This window comes from Python bivittatus, unplaced genomic scaffold, assembly GCF_059951505.1.
Source record: "Python bivittatus isolate LINGU-HERP-01145 unplaced genomic scaffold, Pbiv_v1 ctg000480_np1212, whole genome shotgun sequence".
NCBI classification, from domain to species: Eukaryota; Metazoa; Chordata; class Lepidosauria; order Squamata; family Pythonidae; genus Python; species Python bivittatus.
This window is the reverse complement of record NW_028277075.1, coordinates 44282776-44308397: the sequence shown is the minus strand read 5'-3', so window position 1 is coordinate 44308397 and position 25622 is coordinate 44282776. Positions and strand designations below refer to the sequence as shown.

Here is a 25622-nt window from a genome sequence, read left to right as displayed (position 1 = left end):
TCAAGACAATCACATTTTGCCATTCATGTTCCCCAGTAGCTTGTATTATAAGGTGCTTTGTGTCATAATGGTTAAAAGGTGGTGGGGCCGGGCTATTTGAGGGACTGCCTCTCCTCAGTTACATCTACCCGTTCCACAGATCCAGCAGGAGACGTATGTTATGGGTCCTGTTGATTAAGGAGTATGATTTGATGGGGCCCAGGAAGAGAACCTGTTCTGCCATGGCACCTGCTCTTTGGAATATCATCCCCGCAGAGGCTAGATTGGTCCTGACCCTACTTGCCTTCCAAAAAGCCCTGAAGATGTGGTTTTGCCACTGTGCTTGGGGATCTGGTTGTGGCGTAGAGCCTGCTACTTGGTTGTACTGCTTGTGATGTATGGATTGTAAATGCCAGTGATTATGTTTCTATGGTTTTAATCTTGTTTTATGGTTTATTTGTGTTTTGTTTATTATATTTTGCTGTGGTTTTTAATTCTGCAAACTGCCCAAAGTCACTTATGTAAGATGGGTGGCTATATAAACTGAATATAAATAAATGCAGCCACACAGCCACTGACCTTTCCTTATGGCAAAGATCAACAGACTGGGCGTGAGGGGGGAATACATGTGAATCCCATTGCCCACTCAGAGTTTTTCCTCATTATCTATTCTCTTCTGAAAAAACGGCTAGGGCTTTGGGTACTGGGTATTGTCAGCTGAGGGCATCTCCAGGGTCCTCTATGTGGGGACATGAATCCCAGAATGATTCGCCTATCTTCCTCCTTTTGTATGGGAGTGCACCTAGATAGAGGGATTGGTGACAACAGTTTTTGGCAACCACAGCTGACAATGAGCCTGCATCTAAAGCATCTCTGTAAAGAGTCCCCTAAGGGCTGACAACTGTTACTAGTCATACCTAGTGGTGCCTCTTTGAAGACAGGAGGGTGCAGTTCACTGGAAAATACAGTCTGTTCAACAGTGGAGCCTGAGAAAAGTTTTTAGGTCTTTCATCTTCAGACCAGAGAGAGGACTGTCTCAACAATTTTCTTAGTTTCAGAATCCATTCTGTGTGCTAGCTAGGAAAAAAAAAACTATTTCAGCCAAGTTTGCACAGACACAGATAATTTAACTAAAGTGAACAGGCTTAGCAATGAAAAAGTACATTGGTATTCTTCCTTCTTTTTCAAAGCTTGTAGATTACTTCCACAACTTGACAGAACAGAAAGCTGAAATGGTGAACAAGTTACTTTTCTTCTTTGCCGCTATATCCTTTTCAGCCATTTTTTTCAAAGTAAATGGAAAGCTCTTGGCACCAAAGCTCTCCCTTTTCTATACACATATGCCACGTCTAACACAGTGGCCCCATGATCACACTTGTTTCCTCTCAGTTGTACAATAATAGAAACGATCAGGTCTTTCTGCTAGCTGTGTTAAACCTACATGCCTCACCCCCTGTTCCTTACAAGATCTCTTTCCATTGATCAAGAAGTGAATGCATAGGTTTTATTAATGCAGAGAGCACATGTCATAGACAACATCACTTACGTTGAAACTTCATCTACTACCTCTTGTGACATGCAGTTTTAACTTGCAAGAAACTGATTTCTGTCACTTCCTTTGCTGTGCAGGAAGATTCCTCTCTGCATAATTTTTGTATAACTATGTCTTCATAAATAGCTCTTCTTTTTGACAAAGAACTCAGCTTTGATGCACATTTTAAGTTTGATGCAGAAATGTGTTTTCCAGCTAAACGTGGAATTTGGCCCAAGAAAAAAATGATCTTCATGAATTCAGGGTGCTGTTTAGTCACCGTAGGATCATAGTCTTGTTCTGATTTGCTGCTGTCCATTCAGCTGACATGGACCAATCATAGCGTTCTTGTTTAATTCTTGCAATTTAATAATTGCAGGAGGATTAGGAGAATTGATTTCCAGATATTCGTGCGCTATTTCTCTAATGCCAGTTCAGTGTTTGGCACTGGAGCCCAATGATATAATTTTCTAGAAGTGTGATAGTATGATATGCAGGAATCCTATTCATGTAAATTGTTTCTGCCATAAGGTCACTATTTGAAAAGCCTTATATATGGGAAGAGAAAGAGAGACATACTTTGGGGCCAGCCTCACTCTCTTTCTCTCTCTCAACTTCCTATGCCACATTAAACTCCCAGAGAAGAATGAATGAATGAATATATAATACCCACACACACGCACGCGTGAGAAAATTACTTCAGATACACCATGAAAATTACTTCAGAAACACCAATGTGTTTTCAGAGTCATGACATCTGCAAAAAAAATATATCATAACCTTCTTTCCTGCTGTTGGAAATTTAGCAGGAAAAACTGCCTGTGGCCTATCATCCTCTGGGGTCAAAGCATCAACAGTGTAATTGTTAGTGATTTTAATGGCATTTTTGGAGCTATCTGCACTGGAGACCTCTTTAATTGCATTCAAAAGTTCTTTGTGCAATTCCCATCTTGTCAGAGTTGCTTTGGCCCTTCAGTTCCCAAACGTCTTTAAAAGGACACAAAATTGGTTTCATTTAATAGGTGATGTTAAAAGACGTTCCCAGTGAACCTGGTGGAAAAGGGGAATAAAAAAAGCCAACTTATGCCCTCACTGACAGAAATCATTCCAGTTTGACCACCTGATGGGCTCTTGGGGTTAATTAGAAAATCCCCATCAAGACCTCAGAGGCCAATATCAGCTGTCAAAATCCCACATTCCCCCTCTTTCAAGTGCAAAATAACCTGTGTCTGAAGATGTGCCAGAGTATAAAAGGGCACACCACCACGACTGTGGGCTCTGACTTAGCTCTATTCATAGCCGCACTACTATGAATACAGCAAAAACTCAAACGAAAGTTTTAATCTCCCCACTGCATTCATCCCAAAGAGAAAAGGGTTTCCCTTTTAATAATTTCTCCCCTTAAATCTTTTGTGTTGGTCTGCTTTGGTGTGTGGGGGAGATGAGGTTTTACTCTGACCCAACTAGAGGGGGAGGATTTTTTGTTTTCTTTTTCTTTTTTCTTTTTCCTTTTTGTGTGGGTATGGGGGGGGGGGGCATAGAAATCACTGCACCTAAACCTTTTATGCTTGAATCATAGGAAAGGTTTCCTCAGACTAAAAGTAACTAATGCAAAAACGGCTTAAATGCAAACTAGATATGTTTAGAGTTTAAAAGAAAAAAAAAGATTGTGATTGATTTACCTGTTTCTGCTTTGACCCCCTTATATAACCTGTATTATATAATTTGGCAACATGATGGGTGACATGAGACAGATCTTGCTAATGTTTATTTTTATACTTGGGAGGAATGGCAATAATACAACTCTCTAAAAAGAGACAAGCTTGCATGTTATTCTGTAGATGTCCAGTACACTCAGACACCAACCAAATCACTCCACATAATACATACGGCACTGGGTTATTCAGCTTCTCTCCTCCCAAAAAGTTAAGTTTACTCCAGTACAAAAAAAAGTTTAAAAAAAACTGCTCACACTGCAAACTTTTGACACTGTTTTACAATGTCATCACTGACCTGACATTCATATGACAAAAGATAATGTCCAGGCACACAAATTGAACCATTATATTTAATAGAAAAGTTACAAGCATTAACCAAAATACCTAACTTCAGTTAAATAGTCAGTCTTTAATTTTAATGATCGCAGCAATCACTTCTGCCTGAAATCTGACTCTGACAAAATTAGATCCAGACTTAATTCCCAATGAGATCAATGGCACTTATGAAATTAAATTTCTATATTTATTTCAATAGGACCTATATGATGCTAACTTTCTCTGTATCTAGTCTAGAGTAACAAATGAGGTAGAATATCTTTTATAGTTCCAGATTCATATACACATTTATTCATAGAGATTCCCACCTATGTATAGGGCACACACTTATTTTACTGTTTTCTTTACTTTTTTACAGGCTTTTTGTAAAACACACATGTGAAGGTATAATCCTTTCTATAGCAATTTAGGAGATCTTAAACTAATTATTCTGCTAACTGAGGAAGCATATCCAAGAAGAACGTAAGATAGGACCTCGTTTTGTGATGGACTTCCGAGTATGAAATGCTTTCCCCCCGTGTGTGCCTGGAACTAATCTTAGCATCAGATAAGATTACTCTACTTTAATATACATTTATGAGTAGCTAAAGTTTGCTCTAACAAATGTGATACAATCTGTAGCACTGTTTGCTCAACTGACATTGATTCTTAGGTAGTTTTGTTGATATTGTTTGTTAGTTGTTCTGCTGTTATGATCTGCCCTGGCATGTTTTTCTGAATGATGGAATAGAAACAGAGCTAATTAAATAAAGATGGCAATGTACCTCAGAAGAGCCACACTGGCCAGTGTTATACAAAACACAATGTGCTTGCAGCAATATGGCCTATTGTAAAAGAAGTACACTCTCCTATACAATGAGGACTCATTTTTAGTTTATTGTGGCAGAAGGGGAGAGTGTCTAACAAATCCTACAGCAATATTCAGTACTTCAAGAGGCATCTGTAAAGATGTTAATGGTAGATAATATCCGTGCAGGCAAGCAGCATGGATGGGGGATTTTTGTATTAAAATGCATCTTTAAAAGCTCTGTTTGGTCTTTCTGAGGGTTATTTCACTCTAAAATGCCCACCGATTGACTCACAAAACCAAGGCAGATGCTCTTCCAATTTCATTGAGAACAGCCCTGTGCTTTCAAAGGGCTCCCCAAAGCCCATGAAAGTACCATTCGAAGTCACCTTTTGTACCCTGTCCCTCTTCCTGATATGAAGGAGGCATGATTTTATGAGTGAGTGAGAATGTTCCCCTCCCTCAGCAGGCCTCAGCTCCCTTCAAGTGATTATTGTTTTGTTTCTTTTCCTCTGAGCAGTAACACCTACATTGTATGAGTATAGACAGAAAAGCATTCATACCCTTCAGAAAACCATTCACTTAAAGGGCAGCTGGACAGACTAAAGTGTTCAGCTTGCCCTCTTCACTCTTGGATGAGTTTTGTGCAAAGCCCAGGCTTCGAGGCCTTTCCTTCACAGAACCAAGCAATTAATGAGAGAATTATTGTTTTTAAAAAAGTGGGAGAAGAAAAATGTTGCCATGTTTGGTCTACTTCTCTGATTTGCCTATTTCAGATTGTAATTAAATGATACTGCTGAAACCCTCTACCATAATGGAAAAATGGCTGGTCTTTTTCTTTCTCTTCCCCCACTCCCTTTTTAGCAGGCAATGAAAAGATAATGCTGTTTATATAATTAATAGCCAAGTGTGGCTTTTCTTTCATATTAAAGGGCTAATAAGGATTTGAATATAGGGCCCACAGTTAATCCAGCAGCAACTGGAATTAATACTTCCCCAGCAGATTCCTAGTCAAACAGGATGTGGGGGGGGCATTAATTTAGCATAACACCCCCTAGTTCTGACAGACCAGTGACTTTGTATCTTTCAAAAGAAGTTTTTGTAGAAGAAACAGAGTTCAAAAGGTCCTAAAAGAATGTTAAGGAGCTCTATGCACTGAGATTCATGTGCTACTCACTGTGATCAAATTCCTAGAATCACCGTGATTGTTCACTTCTTAAAAGCCTATTTGGAAAATTAATTTTCATATATTTCTTTACACAAAGGCACATATTTTTTAAGGCAGCTTGAACATGGTTTCTATGTTAGATACAGTTTACTATGGCAGTCTTGTTATTACAGCATCTTGAACTGTGGACATCCTATCCACTCATAGTTTTTATGGAGTCGTCATATTTCCGCAATAATCTACCTATAATAAATCAGTTATATTAGGTGGTCCATATATCTGAATAATCCATTCTGACTTAGTTTTCTAATATATGTATAAAAAAATAAATAGGCTTATGGCGGCAGGAACAGACAATTTAATAATAAGCTTATATTTTAACCTCCTCTAAAAAAAAACTGAGAGGGCCATACCTGAGTGTTAGATGATATGCTTTTGAGGGAGATCAGTCTCTGGAATTTCCAGGTATTTCTGGAAAATAGTACTGTCTGAAATCGGAAGAACTACTTATAGTCAGTTCAGGCTAAAATATGGAAAATCTTTGTCCCATTGCCCAAATACCATCTATGAAGATTCTGATCTAGCCCACTATCAGAGATAAGTCTTGTTCTCTCTCTTATTTGTTTGTTTGTTTGTTTGACTTGGATACCAACCAACTCCAATTGACTTTGGGCAGCTCACAGCATAAAAATAAACAACAATATGCAATCAGATAAAATAAACAATAAACAAGAGGGCAAATCCCACCAACTGCAACATGCATATACCCTACAAGGGGCTCCAACCACCCTAGCCTATAGACTGGGAGAAAAGCCAGGTTAAGGCCCTCCGGAATTCCACTGGGGTGGAAGCTACCCAGATCTTCCAGAAGGCACGTGCTCTCTTTCAGGATCCTGATAGATGGCACTGCTCGATTGAAGGAATCTCAGGCACAACGACCCTGTTGGATCAAACTTGCAGGGCAGATACCATGAGAGATAGGTGGTCCCTCAAGTAACCAAGCCATTTGCCATGTAGGGCTTTATAGGTCATAACCAGAATCGCACCTAAAAGCAAACTGGCAACCAGTGCAGCTCGCAAAGCAGGGGTAACACGTGGGCTTGTCACTGCCCATGCCACTGCATTCTGGACCACTTGAACTTCTGGGTGGTCTTCAAGAGCAGACCCATGTAGAGTATATTGCAGTAATCAATCCATGAAGCGACTAGGGCATACTACCAATTAGAAAAGATATACTTTCCTCCTGTCCTTCTACTGAGGATCAAGAAATGAGAAAATATTTTTAATGTATTTTACTGTTTTAGCTTTGTTGTATGCAGCCCAGAGTCGCCTGTGGTGAGATGGGTGGCTATATAAATTGATTTAATAAATAAAAATAAATAAAATAAATAAATAAAAAGGCAGCATATTCTATCTGCTGTAGATTACTTGTAAGCTCCTCTATCTTGGCTTACCAATAGTGAGGCCATCAGGTTGGAAGGCTGTAATAGATTTTTTAATCCTACATCAGCCTAACCACTTCATGAATCTGATGAAGTGAGCTACAGTTCACAAAAGCTTAAACCTCTTAATAATACTTGTTAGTCTGAAAAGGTGCCACCAGATTCCTTCTGATTTTAGGACAAATCTAGTGTTCTCAATATCTGAACAGAAAGTATTGCTGCAAACTTAAGTCAGGATGGTCATTGCACCACTACAGTCTTTTATCTGTTCCAGCTGGCATACACCAAATATAGACATTCAATACTGAACTTCAGTGTAGGGATCCTGAAGAGATGGAATGTTCCAATCTTAGCTTTCCAGTCTCCAAGCCTATATTAGTGCAGCACTAAAAATTGAGATGGATACTATTGTAAGGTCATCCACTTTAAGATCTTACATTCATTCACTTAAGTTGAAGTTATATGCAATATATTGGTGCCCTTAGCTATTACCATATGAAGGACAGTATGTGGATTATTATGTAATAATGTGATATTGAAGAATATCAGTTAAAGGCTCAAAGGCAAGCTGGGAAGGCTAGAGGAAAGGCAGACAGACTTTTAATGCAACCTCTTATTCAGCCTGACATATACCATAGTCACTACCTTCAAGAATGTCCATAGTTGCCCACATTTACTGTAATGGGATTGTCCTACTATCTTCAAGGATGTTGGTAATAACACATCACTGAAAAAAGTAATAGAAGATGTACAGATAGTTTTTTGTTGATGATGATAATGGTGAGGGTGGTAGTGGTAGCTAGATCTCAATAACATGCAAATCAGATTAGTAGACAAAGGGAATGCTATGGATGTAGCGTACCTAGACTTCACTAAGGCATTTGATAAAGTTGCCCATAGTCAAAATGGAACAGTGTGGGATAGAGGATCCTGCTACCACATGGTTTTGCAGTTGACTGAGCAACTGTATCCAACACATAGTCCTGAATGGATTTACGTCTAAATGGAGGGAGGTATGCAGTGGGGTACTTCAGGGTTCTGTGCTGGGCCCAACACTCCTCAATGTTTTTATAAGTGATTTAGACGAGAGGATGGAAGAGATGTTCATCAGTTTGCAGCCAGCATGAAGCTGGTAGAAGATAGTCTCAACATTCAAAGGGATCTTGAAAATGATGTTCAGTGGTAAGAAATGTAAAGTTCTATACATAGGTAGGAAAAACAACCAGATGCACAGGTACAAGATAGGCAGTACTTGGCTGAGCACTAGTACTTGTGAAAAGGATCTGGAAGACCACAGATCAAGCATGAGCCAGCAATGCGCAGCTGCCAAAAGAGCCAATGCAATCTTGGGCTGCATCAATAGAGGTATAAGTGATAGTAGCACTCTACACTGCACTAGTTAGAATTTATTTATTTATTTATTTATTTATTTATAAGATTTGTATGGCTGCCCATCTTAAAGCACAATTCCGAGTGGCTCACAACAACAATAAAACCACAGAACCACAAAAACCCAACATATCATCCCCTGGGATGCTCCAACAACCAGCCCCAGGCACCATCACTCCACCCCAGTACCTGGGTAAAAAGCCAGGTCTTGATGGTCTTCTGAAAGGCTAAAAGGGTGGGGGCCTGCCAGATCACTAGCGGGAGGGTATTCCACAAGGTAGGGGCAACCACAGAAAAGGAATGCTTCTGAGGTCCCATTGGATGGCAACATTTCAGGAAAGTGACCTGGAGCATGCCTACCCTATCCAATCTGGTAGGATAGGCAGATACTCTCAAGGAGAAGCAGTTCCACAAATAACCTGGTCTTGTGCCATGTAGAGCTTTAAAGGTGATAACCAGCACCTTGACTTGCAATCAGAAGGAAACTGGGAACCAGTGCAGCTCATGCAACAGAGGTGTAACATGGATGAACCTAGAAGTGCCCAACATTGCACATACCACTGTATTCTGGACCAGTTGTAGCTTCTGAGTGGTCATCAAGGGCAGCTCCATGTACAGCACATTGCAGTAATCCAAATGGGAATTGACCAAGGTATGAGTGACTGTGAGCAAGGCCTCCCAGTCCAGGAAAGGGCAAAATTGGCACACAAGATGAATCTGTGCAAGCCACCCCGCCCCCCCGCCAGCCATGGCTGCCACCTGCTCCTCAAGGAGGAACTGTAAGTCCAGGAGAACCCCCAAATTGCCCACCAACTCAGTCTAGGGAAATGCAACTCCATCCAGAGTCAAAGATGACATATCTCCAAACCCCAGGGGGGGGCAAAGTTACTCTGTCTTGCCAGGGTTGAGTTGGTCAGTTCCTCCCCATCTAGACTCTCACAGCCTCCAGGCACTTGGTCAGCCACGCAATAGCATCATCTGCCCAGCCAGGGGTGGAGATGTATAGCTGGGTATCATCAGCACACTGATACTGCACCCCATGCTGTTGAATGATGTCATCCAGTGGTTTCATGTAGATATTAATGAGGAGAGGCAAGAAGACCTGAGTCTTGAGGTATCCCACTTCTCCCACCAACCTGGGGGAGACCCCAACTTCTCCTACCAACTTGAACCAGACATGGAAAAAGAAGCATTGCTAGGCAGTGCCTCCCACTCCCAGCCCCCAAAGCCAGTCCAGAAGGATTCCATAGTTGATGGTATTGAAAGCCACTGAGAAATCTAGGAGAGCCAGAATGGTTGCACCAACCCTGTCCCAAGCCCTCCAAAGATCATCAGCAAGTGCAACCAATGACATCTCAATACCATATTCCAGTTTGAACCCAGACTGAAAAGAGTCCATATAATCTGCTTTATCCAGGGTCCTTTGAAGCTGAGTGCCAACCACCTTCTCAACAACCTTCTCCAAAAAGTGAAGGTTGAAAACTACATAAAACTTGTCTAACATGGTTGGGTCCAAGGATGGCCTCTTGAGAAGGGGCGCACCACTGCCTCCTCCAAGACAGGTGATACCACCCCCTCCCACAAAGAGGCATTAACCACCACTTGAAACCAACCACATGCCACCTTTTGGGAGGCCTTAACAAAACAGGAGGGGCATGGGTCCTGAACACAGGTGGCCGAACTTACAGCCACAAGGACTCTATCCACTTCCTCAGGATCAGCTGGCTCAAACTGCTCCCAGATAACAGGGCTCAGACGTGTCTGTCACTTCCAAAGGATCTGCCCAGCCAGAGCTCAACTCCAAGAAAATTTGGTGAATTGAGCAACTTTGTCTGACAGATGCCAAAAGTATTCCTCACAGCAGCCCTGCAAGAGCTCCCCTGGCTCCTGCTTAGCAGAAGGGACGTGGTTACCTGAAACGGGGCCTCTGGGCAGCTATTTGCAGACACAATAATCCAGATTGCACTTCGAATATTATGTCCAGTTTTAGTCACCACAACACAAGAAGGATGCTGAGGAATTGGAAAGAGTGCAGAGAAGAGCAACAAAAATAGTGAGGGGTTTGGAGGCTACATCTTATGAAGAATGTTTAAAAGAATAGGGTAAAGAAGAGAAAGCTAAAGGGAGACACAATAGCAGTCTTCCAATACTTGAAGGGCTGCCACAGGGAAGAGGGTGTTGATTTCAAGAACCAGTGGGTGCAAGCTTTACAGAGAGAGAGCCAAACCCAAAATAAGGATGAATTTCCTGATCATGAGAGCTATTAAGCAGTACAACAGCCTGCTTCTTAAAGTCATGGATGCTCCATAACTGGAGGTTTTCAAAGGTTGAACTGCAGTTTGTCTGGGATGGTCTGAGGATTCCTGCTCAGGTGAGGAAGTTGGACTGGAAGACCTCCAGGGTATGTTCCAATCCTATGATTCTGTGATTCTAAATTTTCTTGAAATAGTTGTGGGAATTTAGATGGATTGTAAAAATTCCAAATTCATTAAATATTTGTGCAGAGTTTCCAGAATCCCACAGCCAATCCATACTATGTTTTCAGGTGATAATTATGTAAAGTTCTTGACTCAGATGCAGTTATTGATGTTTCGTAATGCTAATGCAGGGGATGATAAATGTAATGCAATAGCTGCTTTCTTAATCATTGTATTTTGCTCTTGACTTGAGAGGCAATCTTGGTCTATTTGCCTCTTTGCAAAATGTCCTGTATGACAACTGTATAAAGAGACTCCCTTATAGAAAGTGGATTAATTTATACACCCCAAGATTAAGATCATATCAATATCATGTATGATCTCTATCAGCATTACAGATTCCTGAACTTAAATGTTCAGGTTCACTAAGGACCATTCATATTTGGCATTGATATAGGAACTGACAATACATTGCTACCCAAATGTATTTTATTCTGCAAAGCCCACATAAATATTGCTGAATATACCCCATTGTGGAATGGCTAGTTAGCTATGTTAGTCATTCAGCTTCCTGCAATTCTAAGCTTTAAAAAGAAAAACTGTTTCTTTCAGTGTTTCACATAAGAGATAGATAGATAGATAGATAGATAGATAGATAGATAGATAGATAGATAGATAGATAGATAGATAGATAGATAGATATGGATGGATGGATGGATGGATGGATGGATGGATGGATGATCTTTTATAGTAAATGAATAAAAAATGAGATACCAGTGTATCGAATGAGTCTGCAAACTATCGAAGTTTGCACCAATAAATTAGCAAATTAGGACTTTGCGTGTTTTATTATTTTTTTTTATTAACTCATGGTAGAAGGGATCAATAAATCACACAAAGAATAAAATGCTGAAGATTCTTATTGGTGTGGATATAGTTGAATTACACTTTACAATCAAGTTTTATTTTTTCACCTATAGACCTGAGTATGATTAATAATGTGACACTGATATCTTTAAAATGTTGTTCCCCCCTCCAGGTAGAAAAGAACTGAACAGTAAAGTTTATTTTCAGATTGTATTTAATGATAATTGACTGATAATTCATTGATAATTAACTATCAATGAAAGTAAAATGTGAGTTCACAAAAATGCAGAGGGAGGTGAGTGAGGCAAAGAAGTTTATGTACATATAGTCCTTTATGTTTAATTACTCCATATTTCAGCATTATATACATATTTAAATATGCTTGCATACTATTAGTCATCTACTGTATTTAAGCAATATTAATAACAGGAAAAGTCTTAACAGAGCTCATTCCATAATCAGTGTTTTTCACTGTCAGTAAAAATATGAATTCATTTAATGAAATTCTTATATTTATACATGTAGGTGAATTAAAGTCATACATGTACATATTTCAGTACCTAGTGAAGAGGTTCCATTTTTCAACCCTCCAGAAATCCAATTAGAACAATTTCCAAACAATAATTGTACTTTATTACTTGTTTGAGAATGCAACAACTATAAAGTATAGAGAGAGGATCACACAGGTACAAGAGTAACTGTGAACAGTACAAGGCTATTAAAACCCAATGGGAGTCTTGCAGAGAAGTTTGTTTATAGTTAGTTCATGCACTGTAGTCTGATGCAGTTCATTTCTAAGGCACAATACATATTTAAACAGTCCAGTTCTTCCCTACTCTTTGCAAAATGGTTATAGCAACAGCTTTCTCTACAAAGTCTCATGTAGCAGTTTCTCTCACTCTCCTCTTCCTGTGATCCCTTCTGGTTTAGACCTCTTCCACCCTGGCCTGTCTAAACCCAATCCACTTGTCTTCTTGGCTCTTCATGCTGTGATCCATCTGCAACTAATTCAATGGGTGATTTCCTTCTGTCTCCACATTGGCCAAGTATTACAAACTGATATTCCCATTATGATTCCTTTTGCATCCCAAAGCTGCCTCTCTCCTCTCATTAGTTATAAGAATGGAATAAAGTTGGGTAAAGTTGGAAAACTTCCTGCTTTTCACCTTGTACTTCTTGCTTATTCATGAGAAATCTTTTTGTCTCTCTTAATCTAAAGCTCTGTCACTTATTCCATTTATACCCTTTCTAGGGTAACCTTTCCCTTTTTCCCCCCTAGCCATGATACTAGGATAAACATCTTCTGCTCCTCTTCTTTCTTCCCACCATCCCTCAATCACTGCAGACATTTTGAACCACTCATATAGCTCCCATTGCTTTTATCAAGATACTAGTTTACATCAGGGAAGATTTAGCTATCATCAGTGTGACATACCCTGAAAGATGGGTTGGTTGTTCCCCCCCTGCCCCAAGTTAAGAGCTTTTAAAATGTTTAAGCTGGTGTGAATTTAATAACATTCCAGACTGCCAGACTATTCCCCTTAAATCTCTCAATGAATCTCACAATAAATCTCTCAATTAATCCTTTCACTGGCTGTCATGGCAAGGATGATTCATGTGGCACAGGACTACAGAGAGAAGAGAGCAATGTTGTCCATTTTCCTGCTTCATTCAGAAATTTAAAGGAACTTGCAATTCACTATTTGGTGGACAAGAAGCAATAAGGCAATGCAATCCAGGATAAGGCATGTCCTGTAAAAGAACTGTTTTTATCATTTGGATGTGTTCCTTTTGTCTGTGATCAACATTTTCCTTGTCTAAGTAGTAGCTGATAACTATGTGTTGGCCATCTATTTAAAATGAGAACATTTTGAGAAGATAGCATATACTTGCTCATTCTTGGATAGCCAATATATACCCATATAAATAGTAACACCAATTACCCAAAATTAGCCTGGAATTTAATTACACTGCATAATTCAGAGATAATACATTTTCACACCCTGTAAATCATATTGAATTGCACTATAGTTATTATCATTTCTTTCCTCCTTCTTTCATGCATTTCCCATCCAGTATAATATAGCTGCAAAATATTCTAGAAGACAAAGGTAGTGTGTCCCTCCTTATTTTATTACTTTAAAATGCAATCGAACCTGAAACTCATAGGTCAGATCTGATTTCCATATTCACCTATTTGTGTTTAGAGCCACTTGCTATTCTCCAAAGGATTTTATCAGTTGAAAACCATTGTCCTTTTCCTTTTGTCTCTCAAATGCTTCAAGCTTAGGGTTGGCTTTTGTTTTTTGTTTTTAATCTGTTCAGTCAATTCTCAGAGACTGGACAAGTCCCTGCAGTTTTCTTGGCAAGGTTTTTCAGAAGTGGTTTGCCATTGCCTCCTTCCTAGGGCTGAGAGAAAGTGACTGGCCCAAGGTCACCCAGCTGGCTTTGTGCCTAAGGTGGGACTACAACTCACGGTCTCCTGGGTTTCTAGCCAGGTCCCTTAACCACTGCACCAAACTGGCTTTCTTATGCTTAGTAGCAATGGATTATTCTAAGTCAGAGGCTGGTTCACAGAGCTGATCTGGTTACCAGATGTCCAGCAAAAGGAGGACATATCCTCCTTTTTTTCTTCAGGTCCTCCTTCCAGCAGGCATAGCCTTAAAATCAAATATTGTCTGGCTTTTTGAGTGTATTTTTTGGGGAGGGGGGCTGTGTTCACAACAGCAGTCATTCAAACTTTCATGTATTGTGACCTTGTAAATTGTCTGTTTCTTTCCTTCCCTTGTCCATCTAACAGACTTGACAGCCTAGGTTTACATTATGTAATTCATTTCCTGATTTCCAAAAAAACTCCCAATAAGTTGCAGCCATCCTCTATTATTATTTTTTCTGATACCTACAGAACTATATGATCTGGGCCCATGGTCTTCAAACTTGAGATATCAGAGGAACCTTTCTCAATGTGAAAAATCAGTGTGGAATTCATTAGAAAAATTGTTACATGTAATACATTTTATTTGAACAAAATGTTACAATTAATGTTGCAATAATACATTTCATGCAATGTAAACAGAAACTCTCATGTTGAACCCCTGGATGATTCTCAGAGAACCCTAGAGAGCAGAGTTTTGCAGAGTGGCAAAAATTTAGAAATGCTGTACAGAGGAAGTAATTTGAGAACAAAAGATGAGTCACACTAATGATAATACTGAGCAAAAAGCACTCTGCTTCTGTGCAATGTTACAAGAATATCCACATCATTTTTAACAGCATAAACGTGAATTAGAACAATGGCAATGAAAGAAACACTTTTTTTGACGTAAGACATAAGTTACTTTGGTGGCAATCTATTTTGGCCCTCCCATCTAATGACCCTTCAGATACGCAGGGAATTGTTGCTCCAACCCCTCTGGAGGCACCAGGTTGGGAGAAGTTGGTTTAACTAACTGGATCTCACTAGTATTTTAGTTCACTAAATAATTTAAAGGGATGCGGTGGTGCAGCAGTTTAATGATGCTGGAAGTTGCCAGCCAGAAATGGTCAAGCCAGAAACGGTTCGAGCCCAAGCTCCGCACAGCAGGGCGAGCTCCCGTCTTGCGCCCTTAGCTCCTGCCCACCTAGCAGCTCGAAAGCATAAGCAAGTAGATAAATACTTCCCCCCGGTGGGAGGAAAAACGCCGGCGGTGTCTTGCATGGGAAAACAGGAATCGGTTGCTGGACGCAACGCAACAGAAGAGACTCGATTTCCTGCGACTGCTAGCTGGGCTCCACCCTAGGAAGTAGGCAATGGTAAACCACTTCCAAAAAAACGTTGCCAGGAAAATTGCAGGGACTCGTCTAGGCAGTCTCCGTAGAATCAGTCACAACTGAAAGCAGATGATGATGATGATGATGATGATGATGATTTAAACTGGTATTCTAAAAGACCATTCTGCTTGTTTTTATGTTTGGAACACTATTTAACATATCCTCCAACCAAAGAACCATCCAGATCTCATAAGAATTGTAGTCATATCAGGGAATAATTTATTATATAAACAAAAATAGTATGCTAAATGGTTTAATATATCTTTCTCAGAAAAAGGCCCAAGAAAGCAAAGAAAATGGGAATGAGAACAAAGAACATAAAACTAATCTACAGAAAAATACTCTTTTTGGGGGGCTTCCCAGTTTTAATACTCATAGAAATTAACAACTCAGACACTTTCTAAAAATAGCACCATGAGCTCCCTAGAGGTATTCCAGCTTCTATGACTTCTCACACAATATTCATTAAATAAATTTAAAGCTCCTTTTTTTTTTTACTTTTTTCTTTTTCTGTTTCTCTAAATCCCTGTAAAATAACTGTGGTGCAGTTTCCCTCTACTATTATGCAAATAGATTAATCAGCCGGTGCTTCAGTGAGAATTAATTTATATTTGAATCAAACGAGGCCTAGACGCTTTATTATTGAACCCTTAGGCCAAGGCCTGGGCTAGGTAGCAGCCCCACGTTATTCATCTGACGAAATGTGAACTGACATAAATACTGAGGCTAACTTTCAATCCCATTATGCCGTTACTTCACTTCAATGCTCTCCCAGCCATCAGACTCTGACATCCTGCGTTTCAATGGCTTTGCTAACAACTGACAACTCCACCCTGATAAACAAGCATCCATGCTGCCACTTTGCACCCCTTCTCTTAACCCATAATTCCAACTCAATGTGCCCTATTGGACAAGGTACTTTATTCTGTTTGTAGGAATCGAGGGCAAAACTGTTTTTTTTTTTTAAGTCTTTTTCTTATGGCTAACATTCAGAACTTCACATTCACAGCAGCCAACTATTTTGAGCCCACTCTCTCTTTCATTCTGTCTCTCCATACGTACACACAAGGCATATGGGTGCTTTGTTTTTAAATTTAAGCCAGTCATCCATGTTTATTTTGAATCCTATTCTTGTTAACAGTTTCTTTTTCTTCACTAAACCAAAGTTTATGAAAAAAAAATACTACTAAGCAAAGGTCAACATAAACTAAACCCACATTTTACATAGCACACATATACTAAATTCATGTTCACAATAAAATCTTTAAGTTGCATTGCACAGGAAACTCTGCTCTCTCTAAAACTATGTGGATTTAAACTTTTTAAAAAATGAGCTGAACAATCCAGCAGGTATAAGAAAAACATTTTTTCCATGTAAGCTGCTTGGTGCTGATAAATGCCAGGCCCATGAGCAGCAAGACCTCTTTCATCTATGACTTGTAGATGAGCGTGCATGTATTACCAAGATTAGGTTGGCTGAAGCCTGAGATCTAGCATCCCAGATTCCTGCTCCATCAACAGCCTCAGTGCCAGAACTGTCATAGTGGGAAAGAGAAATCAAGCCAGTGATTGCTCACTTGTGGTGTGCTGCAAGATTTGGTCTTTCTCCCCTTGCTTTTAAATAACTTTACAAAGCTACTAGGAAAGGTCATCCTTTTATTCAAGGTACAAAACCGTCCAAATGTACACTACTACCCAAAACCTTACAGGAGAGGTTGAGAATGTCTCGACCCAGTGTTTGGAGTCTGTGAAGGTCTGGATAGAACAAAGCAGGCTAAAATTTAACTTAACCATGTTAGTTTGTTTATTGGGCTTCTCTGACATCTCCAGTGTTGTCTCTTGATGGGATAGGATTGCATTGCCTCTGAAAGAGCAGATTTGTGATTGAGAGTCCTCTTAGACTCAACAGCTACTGTTAGGCAGGTGGAGGTCATGACAGGTGGGGGGAGCTCTTTGTCCAAGTTCAACTGGTACATTGGTTGCTTACCTGGAATGTGAGGATCTTGTAACAGTAACTCAAACCTTCATCACCACCTGTTTGGACTATTGCAATGCAGTGTTCATGGAACTATCTTTCAAGATCATCCAGAACCTTTAATTGATCCAGATTGTAATAGCTCAGGTGCTGGCTGTCACATGCTGCTCTGGATTCTGTACCGGCTCTCTGTCTGCTTCTGAGTTCAATGCCTTTAAAACCCTGAGTTCGATAACCTTTAATATCCTGCATAGCTTGGCAATTGCAGGATCATCTTCTGCAACCAATCTCAATCTTTTAACACATATGAGAAATGAAGGTTCACAGGCACTATTTTTCTGTTGGTATGCCTGCACTTTGGAATAGCTTCTCCCCGAGAATTTAATCCATCCCTGAGCTTTTATAGTAGACTTTCCATAGGCTATTAAAAAGAGAGCATTTTCAGACAGCCTTCAAGATATGTCAAGATGTCTTTATATTATTCTGTTTTTTAATATGGATGTTGTAAACTGCTGAGAGTCTCTTCAATTGTGGCAGGGATAAATCTATAAAATAAATAAATAAAATACATTTTTCTGGTTTTGGTTCTTAGAATCATTCATAAATTCTTTGATTTTCCTGTTTTTAAACTTACAGAATTGGCTACTGGCAATGTTTTTAAAAATTGGTAAAGTTCCTCTATTTTTAAAAAAGATTATGCACCAAGACAATAAGCCTTATTAATACATAACTTTATTTCTCAAATTTATCAGTCTTCCAGCTACATTTCCAATGCATAACGCCAGGGACATCAGATGCTGTTGGTTGGTGCCCCAGCAACTGTTTTGGAAGGTTATGGGAAGTTTCAATTTGACTAGATTTGGAAGGTAGACTTAGGAAACTCATGAAGAATTCCCATTTTCCCTTATCCAAGGAGTAGCAGCACCATATCTTCTCAACTTCTCAGATTGTATAATATGATGCAGGTTCTGTGCTTTAACCTAGGCCTGGGTAGGTCTCAACAGCTAGTCCAACATCTCTATCCTTAGCGTGATAGTCTTTAGATATGTTGTTCTATGAGTTACAGTTCAATATATCTGCTAGTTAGGAAAATTGGCCAGCATTTTTTGTCAAATTCACAAGAAACTAGAAAAAAATTCTAGTTTTTATTTTTAACTCCTTTATTCTTTGGAGAAGGGGGGCCAGTAAAGAACAAATAATTCAGAGTTTCTACCCTGAATTGCAAATCCTAGTGGAAGTTGCAGAAGTGGCCAGCTTGCCTATGAAATAGCAGTGGTCCAAGGATGCTAGCGGCAAGGATGAAGGGAAAAAAGAACATAAAGAAGAGCTAAAGCTAAATATATTTGGTGCCTGATTCATTATCTTACAGCATCAGTGTATAATACTGAGACTCTTTTTTGACAGATGACATGCTAAAACTAGAAAAATTAGTCCAAGATTTGCCTAAGAGAACAAGGCTGGGATGGGATCTGATACAGCCACTCATCTCCATGTCTAATATTTAATGTATTTATGGGCCACAGTCATGATACTCCTTATAAAGGAGAGGTTTAGTTGGTTCTTAGTGTTTTCCTGATTGTGCTATATTGTTTAAATGCATGAAGAAACTAGATGTACACTATATGAAATCAATGAAAAATAATATCCAGAGCCATGGAAAATGGGGGGGGGGGACCCCTCAAAGAAGACAAGAGAAACAAGTGAAGAAGTAAAGGGGCAAATTAACCAGCCTTGCAGTTGGTCTAGCAAAGAAACAAGGACAAAACTCCAGTGAATTACTTTTGACCTGATCAGGTCCTTCTGCTCTGTATTTGAGAATATGGTCGTTCAGGGCTGGCCAGTCTGAATGGAAGGGGTGGAAGCATGTAACTCTCCACTCCAGGTTTCCTTTGCCAAGTCTCGTCTTTACTGTTCTATCCAAGATCCTGTCTTTCTTTGGAGCAGGGGGGGGAAAGAAGAAAAAACACACCACACAGTTAACCACCTGTCAGGGCTGAGGATACAATAAGGCAGCCCCCAAAAGAGCTTTTCATGCATGCGTAATATATTTGTTCAGCTATTCACTTAATGAAGCTGATAAATGTGATGCAAAACAATAGTCAAGTTAATCTATTTAAGTAAAATGTTTTGAGACTTTCAGGCAATGTTAAGGAGGGTAGTGTATGCAAGCCATTTTCATTTCAATGCACTCATCTCCCCACTCGCCTTGGGGAATAGAAGGAGGAGGGAGTAGATTCAGACAACCTATGTGAATATAATTTCTTATAAATGTGTCTTTAATGGGTTTAATTCACCCTTGCCAGCTGTTTTTAGAGCTAGTTTGAAAGAGCAAAACAAACGTGCCAGGTTTGGAAAGCTAGTTAAAATTAGTTTCGGTCATTGGGGCCAAGCTATATTTCCTGCAAACCATCTGCTTGATTGGCACAATAGAAGGATTTTCAAGAGGGAAGAAAAGGTGGAGGAGAAGGGGGGGAGAATCTAGCAAAGCTCTGAACAACCCAACAGTTACTGCTGGTTGCACTGCATTCTAAAGGTGAATGCCTTTCGTGTCTTAATATAACATGTTCCATTCAGGCTTTAGGCAAAGTCTATCAGCATCAGCAAGGATGCTTCCAAAGGTGTTAAAACATACAGAGAACTTCCGTCTTCAACCACTCAGGGAAGCAAAGAAAGATAAATGTGGCCAAAAGCCAAAGAAAAGCCTGCCATCAACTGCATGATACATAGATCAAATTTTTAACTGAGTTTGGTATAAAATTCTGGCAGGTTAAGAAAATAAGCAAAATGTGCCAAACAGCCTTTTTTTCCCCACATTACAAATGGGTAAAGCTTCAACCTATTCTGAAGTATGTTTAAATGGACACTTTTGGGGTTTTTTTTTTTTAGTCTCACTTTTAGCTCACTTACATGCCCATCCCTCCCAAATAATAATAAATTCAGCTCACCAGTTATTAGAAACACAATGATCTATATACATCTTAGCCTACTAAAGTCACTGAACAATGGAATTCCAGTCATGGTGTTTCATAATCCCCAAAATGGTTATGTTTTCATAATTATGTAGATTTTCATTCAGCAGTTAGATAACTTTTAAAATATTCTGAAAGTCCATAGAGGCAAATGTTGTATGAATTAATCTTGTTCCACTCACAAGAATGAGCTTGTACTGGGGACTTCCACAATGAGGGTTGCAAAACAAAAACATAACACAAGCAAAATGGCATGCACAACCATGGATTGAAGCCTTGCCCTCTACATGTGTTAAATACCATAGGGCTTTGACCCACAACTGCATTGACTATTTTGCACCCCATGCTTGTGACTTCCAAGCATCTGTACAAAGGTATTATTCTGAGAATAAATCCTTTGGAGCTATGAATAAACATACATAGAGTTGCCTCGTAGAAGTCTTTTTTTCATAAAAGAAAAGAGTTTTCTGTATAAGCATTTGAAGAATCTTTATAGTCCATTATTTTAATAAGGACAAATTTTGTGAACAGTCTTCTATGATCTAGATCAGTGTTGTCCAAACTTGGCCACCTTAAGATGAGTGGACTGGCTGTCTGGGGAATTCTGGGAGTTGAAGTCCACTCATCTTAAAGCTGCCAAGTTTGGACAACACTGATCTAGATCCTTAGTTGCTCTTAGCCTATTCCTCCCCTCTATTTGATGTGCTTTGCACCATATCCTTTACAACTCTCCAGCTCCAGGAGCAGATTTTCAGGAAATTGGAAATGGGAGAGGTCAGTAGATCCCACTTAATTGGGTATAACCCATGTTTACTCTATGGACAAATGTTTACTATTTTCACCTATCATGTCTCATCATGTCTTCCAAGGACATTCCAGTAATTCTTTTCATCTTCTCCATCACCATATCTGTTGTCTTACCCTTCTATTTTCCTAAACCTTGCCAAGGACAGATGTTTTTTTAGACCATCGGTAACTTGCACCATATGCCCAAAGTACATGGCTCTGTGCTGTTCATTGCCTAAAAACCATCCATTTTTATTTGCTCTAGGAATCTTTCTCCATTGCTCAGCAGAAGTGCTATTTTCCTTCCTTGAATTAGCAGAAAACTATACTAGCTTGAAATTTGCTATTCCTATTGTAGATCCCTATGTTCCCTATCACTTCCACTCACTTGATTTCCCTGCAAAGTTATGGGTGATGAGCTTAATAGAAGCTGTCCTTGGACAGTGTTAGAATAAGTAGAAAATACTATATTAATATTGGTACAGCTAAGGATGATTTTAAATAATCTTATTCATTGGTGATGGATGATGTGATGTCAGGTTCAGCCCAAAGAACTACACAAGACAGTACAGATACAGTTCTATTGCATTTATTAGCTTCCACCTACAAGACAGAATCTCGCCAGACTGAATCTAAGCTTCCCAACCCAGCAAGCAAACACTGCAAATTCCTTAGGGTGGTGCCAGTCTCATCCTCTTCACCTTCCCACACTTACTCTGGGGGCTAAGGAAATGCTTATCTCCCCGAGCACGGCCCTCACCAAACCATTCCATCACACACATATTTTCCTGGGATCACCTAGTAAAGAGATGCCAGAGTGGTCCCATACCTGCACCAAAGTACCTTGTCATACTTGGCTGACACCTCCTTAACTGAAATGTATATTTTTCCTGTAATTATGTGGCTATTGTGCAAACCCAAGAAAAAACACAACTTCTTTAAGGAACAGCTGACAGGTGCAGCAAGGTAACCATGCAGTTCTGAGCACCTTTCCAGTTTTGGATTGAAGCACTGCAAATTTCTAAAACACACCTTAGGATCCAAACGTATTTCTTTAATCATCCACCCTAAACACATTACATCTGCTATGGAAATTACTTTTCTTAATCCACTTAGATTTAACTAAGTTCTGAAAGTATGGCTACTTGTTTCACCTGAATTTTTATGTAATGCAGGTTTCTCTAATTTTGTCCTTTTCACATGAGTTGGAATTTCAGTTCCCAAAATTCCCAGCCAGGATGGAGGGCCGTAGATCAAAGATTTATCTAATGGATATGTTTCTCTTCATGAGTGGATGCCAAGACCATTAGAAGTACTATGAAAAATTTAAAAAATACAGTGCAGAATGGAAATAGAGAAAAATCTAGAAAATCCAGAGAACCCCAGACAAGTTAGTTTCAGAAGAACCTTGAACTCATAACTTGAGTCACTGAGGTTACACCTGCCAGACTAGAGTCAAATAAGCACCAGTTAGACTGGGTTTGCACATTATAACTAAGCCATGAACTACTTAATCATGGTTTACAAAGGGTTGGGTTCCTTCAGTAAACTAAACCAAAACCAAGTCTTATGAATGGTAAATAAGACATAGCCCCCAACTTTCTCTCATCTTGGATGCTTTGCTGCAGTATTTTTATCCCTGCCTATTTACAGTTACATACCTTGCAATTTTTGTAAGGTACTCTGTGATATGTAGCCATATTTATTGTTATAGTTAAATAAAGTTTGTAAAATGTAAATGTTTTCTAAATAATTGTCCTTTGGACTTACTTCATAAATCCCTACTTAGTAAAGTTCATACTACTGTCTAGCTAGGTTGATGTGCTTGGGTTTATACGCAGTTACTTCCCACCCAATCATTTTAAAAATCAGGCTGACTGATGGTAATTTCTCTTCATAGCATTTATTCTTCATTCATTTATTTAATGCATATAGCAGCATTGTGGGAAAGCATTAAATAAAGTTATATATCCTCTTTAATATTCTTCTGATTCACAATCCTATGAAAATATTCAGTCTGAACTAGGTTGTACCAAATTGCTGATTATTTCACAGCTGAACAATGACCATTTATTCCAGTTGTATTCTGAGACCAAGAGAGTGTGTGTGTGTGATTTTATTTTTCTTAGAAAGTGCTATTCTAGAATATTTCTTTAATCTCAGAAAATTCCAAATGGCTACCAACTACAACAGCTGACTCTTGTCTTTATGCTTCCCTTTTTTATCTAATATTCTACTGTTTCTGTTTGTGCGTCTGCGGCTTTGTGATGCTTTTTCTCTGAAAAGCGATTAATAAATAGAATAAGTAAATAAATCAAGTGCATTTCTACAGAAAACACTTTTATGGTGTAGGCAGTTCATTACCCAAGAGCTTGCTTTATGTAAGATGTAACATTTTAAATTACCCTTAAAACAAGGGAGAGTGAAAGAAGCCTGCTAAAATTACAAATTTTGTACACATCCAGAAGACCAGCAGGGGGCAGCAAAGAGTTGCAGAGAACTCTACTGCCATTTAGGGGTCATTCAGAGTTTTGCACCCCTGATATATACTTTTATGGTTGATCAGTTTATTGATCAAATTGATATCATAGAATAGTTAACTTCATGTTTGAAATACAGTATCAGTTAAAAGTATTTTGATTATGTTGGGTGCATTGTTGTGAACAATAACACATACTTTGATTCATTAATGTGTTAAAGAGAATTACAGTGCATTCGGAAAGTATTCAGACCCCCCTCACTTTTTTCAATTCTGTTATGTTGGAGCCTGATACTACAATTGTTCAAATTCATTTTTTTTCTCATTAATCTACACTCAGTACCCCATAATGACAAAGTGAACACAGAATTTTAGAAATGTCTGTACATTTATTAAAAAGAAAAAACTGAAACATCACATGTACTTAAGTATTCAGACCCTTTACTCAGTACTTTGTTGGAGAACCTTTGGCAGCAATTACAGCCTTTAGTCTTTTTCGGTATGACGCGACAAGCTTTGCACACCTGGATTGGGGGATTTTCTGCCATTCTTCTTTGCAAATCCTCTCAAGCTCAATCAGGTTGGATGGGGACCATCGAGAGGCAGCCATTTCCAGGTCTTTCCAAAGATGTTCAATAGGGTTCAAGTCAGGGCTCTGGCTGGGCCACTCTAGGACATTCACAGAGTTGTCCCTAAGCCATTCCTGTATTGTCTTGGCTGTGTGCTTAGGATCGTTGTCATGTTGGAAGGTGAACCTTCGGCCCAGTCTGAGGTCCTGAGCACTGTGGAACAGGTTTTCATTGATATCTCTGTACTTTGCTCCATTCAGCTTTCCCTCAACCCTGACCAGTCTCCCAGTCCCTGCTGCTGAAAAACACCCCCACAGCATGATGCTGCCATCACCATGCTTCATTGTTGGGATGGTATTGGGCAGGTGATGAGCGGTGCCTGGTTTCCTCCAGACATAACGTTTAGAACTGAGGCCAAACAGTTCAATCTTGGTTTCATCAGACCAGAGAATCTTGTTCCTCACAGTCTGAGAGTCCTTCAGGTGCTTTTTTGCAAACTCCAAGCGGGCTTTCATGTGTTTTGCACTGAGGAGATGCTTCTGTCTAGCCACTCTGCCATAAAGCCCAGATTGGTGGAGGGCTGCAGTGATGGTTGTCCTTCTGGAACTTTGTCCCATCTCCACACAGGATCTCTGGAGCTCAGTCAGAGTGACCATTGGGTTCTTGGTCACCTCTTACTAAGGCTCTTCTCCCCTGATTGCTTAGTTTGGCCAGGCAACCAGCTCTTGGAAGAGACCTGGTTGTGCCAAACTTCTTCCATTTGGAAATTATGGATGCCACTGTGCTCTTGGAACCTTCAGTGCAGCAGAATTTTTTTTGTAGCCTTCCCCAGATCTGTGCCTTGCAGTAATCCTGTCTCTGAGCTCTGCAAGCAGTTCCCTTGATCTCATGGCTTTTGCTCTGGTATAGTATGCATTGTCAGCTGTGAGGCCTTCTATAAAGAGGTGTGTGCCTTTCCAAATCATGTCCAATCAATTTAATTTACCACAGGTGGACTCTAATCAAGGTGTAGAAATAGCTCAGCAACAATCAAGAGGCACCTGAGCTAAATTTCAAGTGTTGTTGCAAAGGGTCTGAATACTTAAGTCAGTGTGATATTTCAGTTTTTCCTTTTTTAATACATTTACAGACATTTCTAAAATTCTGTTTTCACTTTGTCATTATGGGGTACTGAGTGTAGATTAATGAGAAAAAAAAATGAATTTGAATAATTGTAGTATCAGGCTGCAACATAACAAAATTGAAAAAAGTGAATGGGGTCTGAATATTTTCCGAATGCACTGTATATGCACTGGAGATTTTTATAATTATTAACAATGGAGATATAATTATTGTTAATATTGTTATGTTTTAAAATATTGAACCACTGCTTGGGTTGTATGGGCTGCTTGGGAGAAAGA

The 25622-nt window shown here is 39.4% G+C and overlaps 1 long non-coding RNA gene across 1 annotated transcript in view; it reads left to right on the top strand.

Moving 5' to 3' along the window:
- LOC148214969 (uncharacterized) overlaps positions 1-5157 on the top strand; it is a 76267-nt gene extending 71110 nt beyond the window's left edge. The window contains exon 5 of the long non-coding RNA XR_015797037.1: positions 3923-5157. This is a non-coding gene — a long non-coding RNA (uncharacterized LOC148214969). The remainder of the gene's footprint in view (positions 1-3922) is intronic.
- The last annotated feature ends 20465 nt before the right edge of the window (positions 5158-25622 follow it).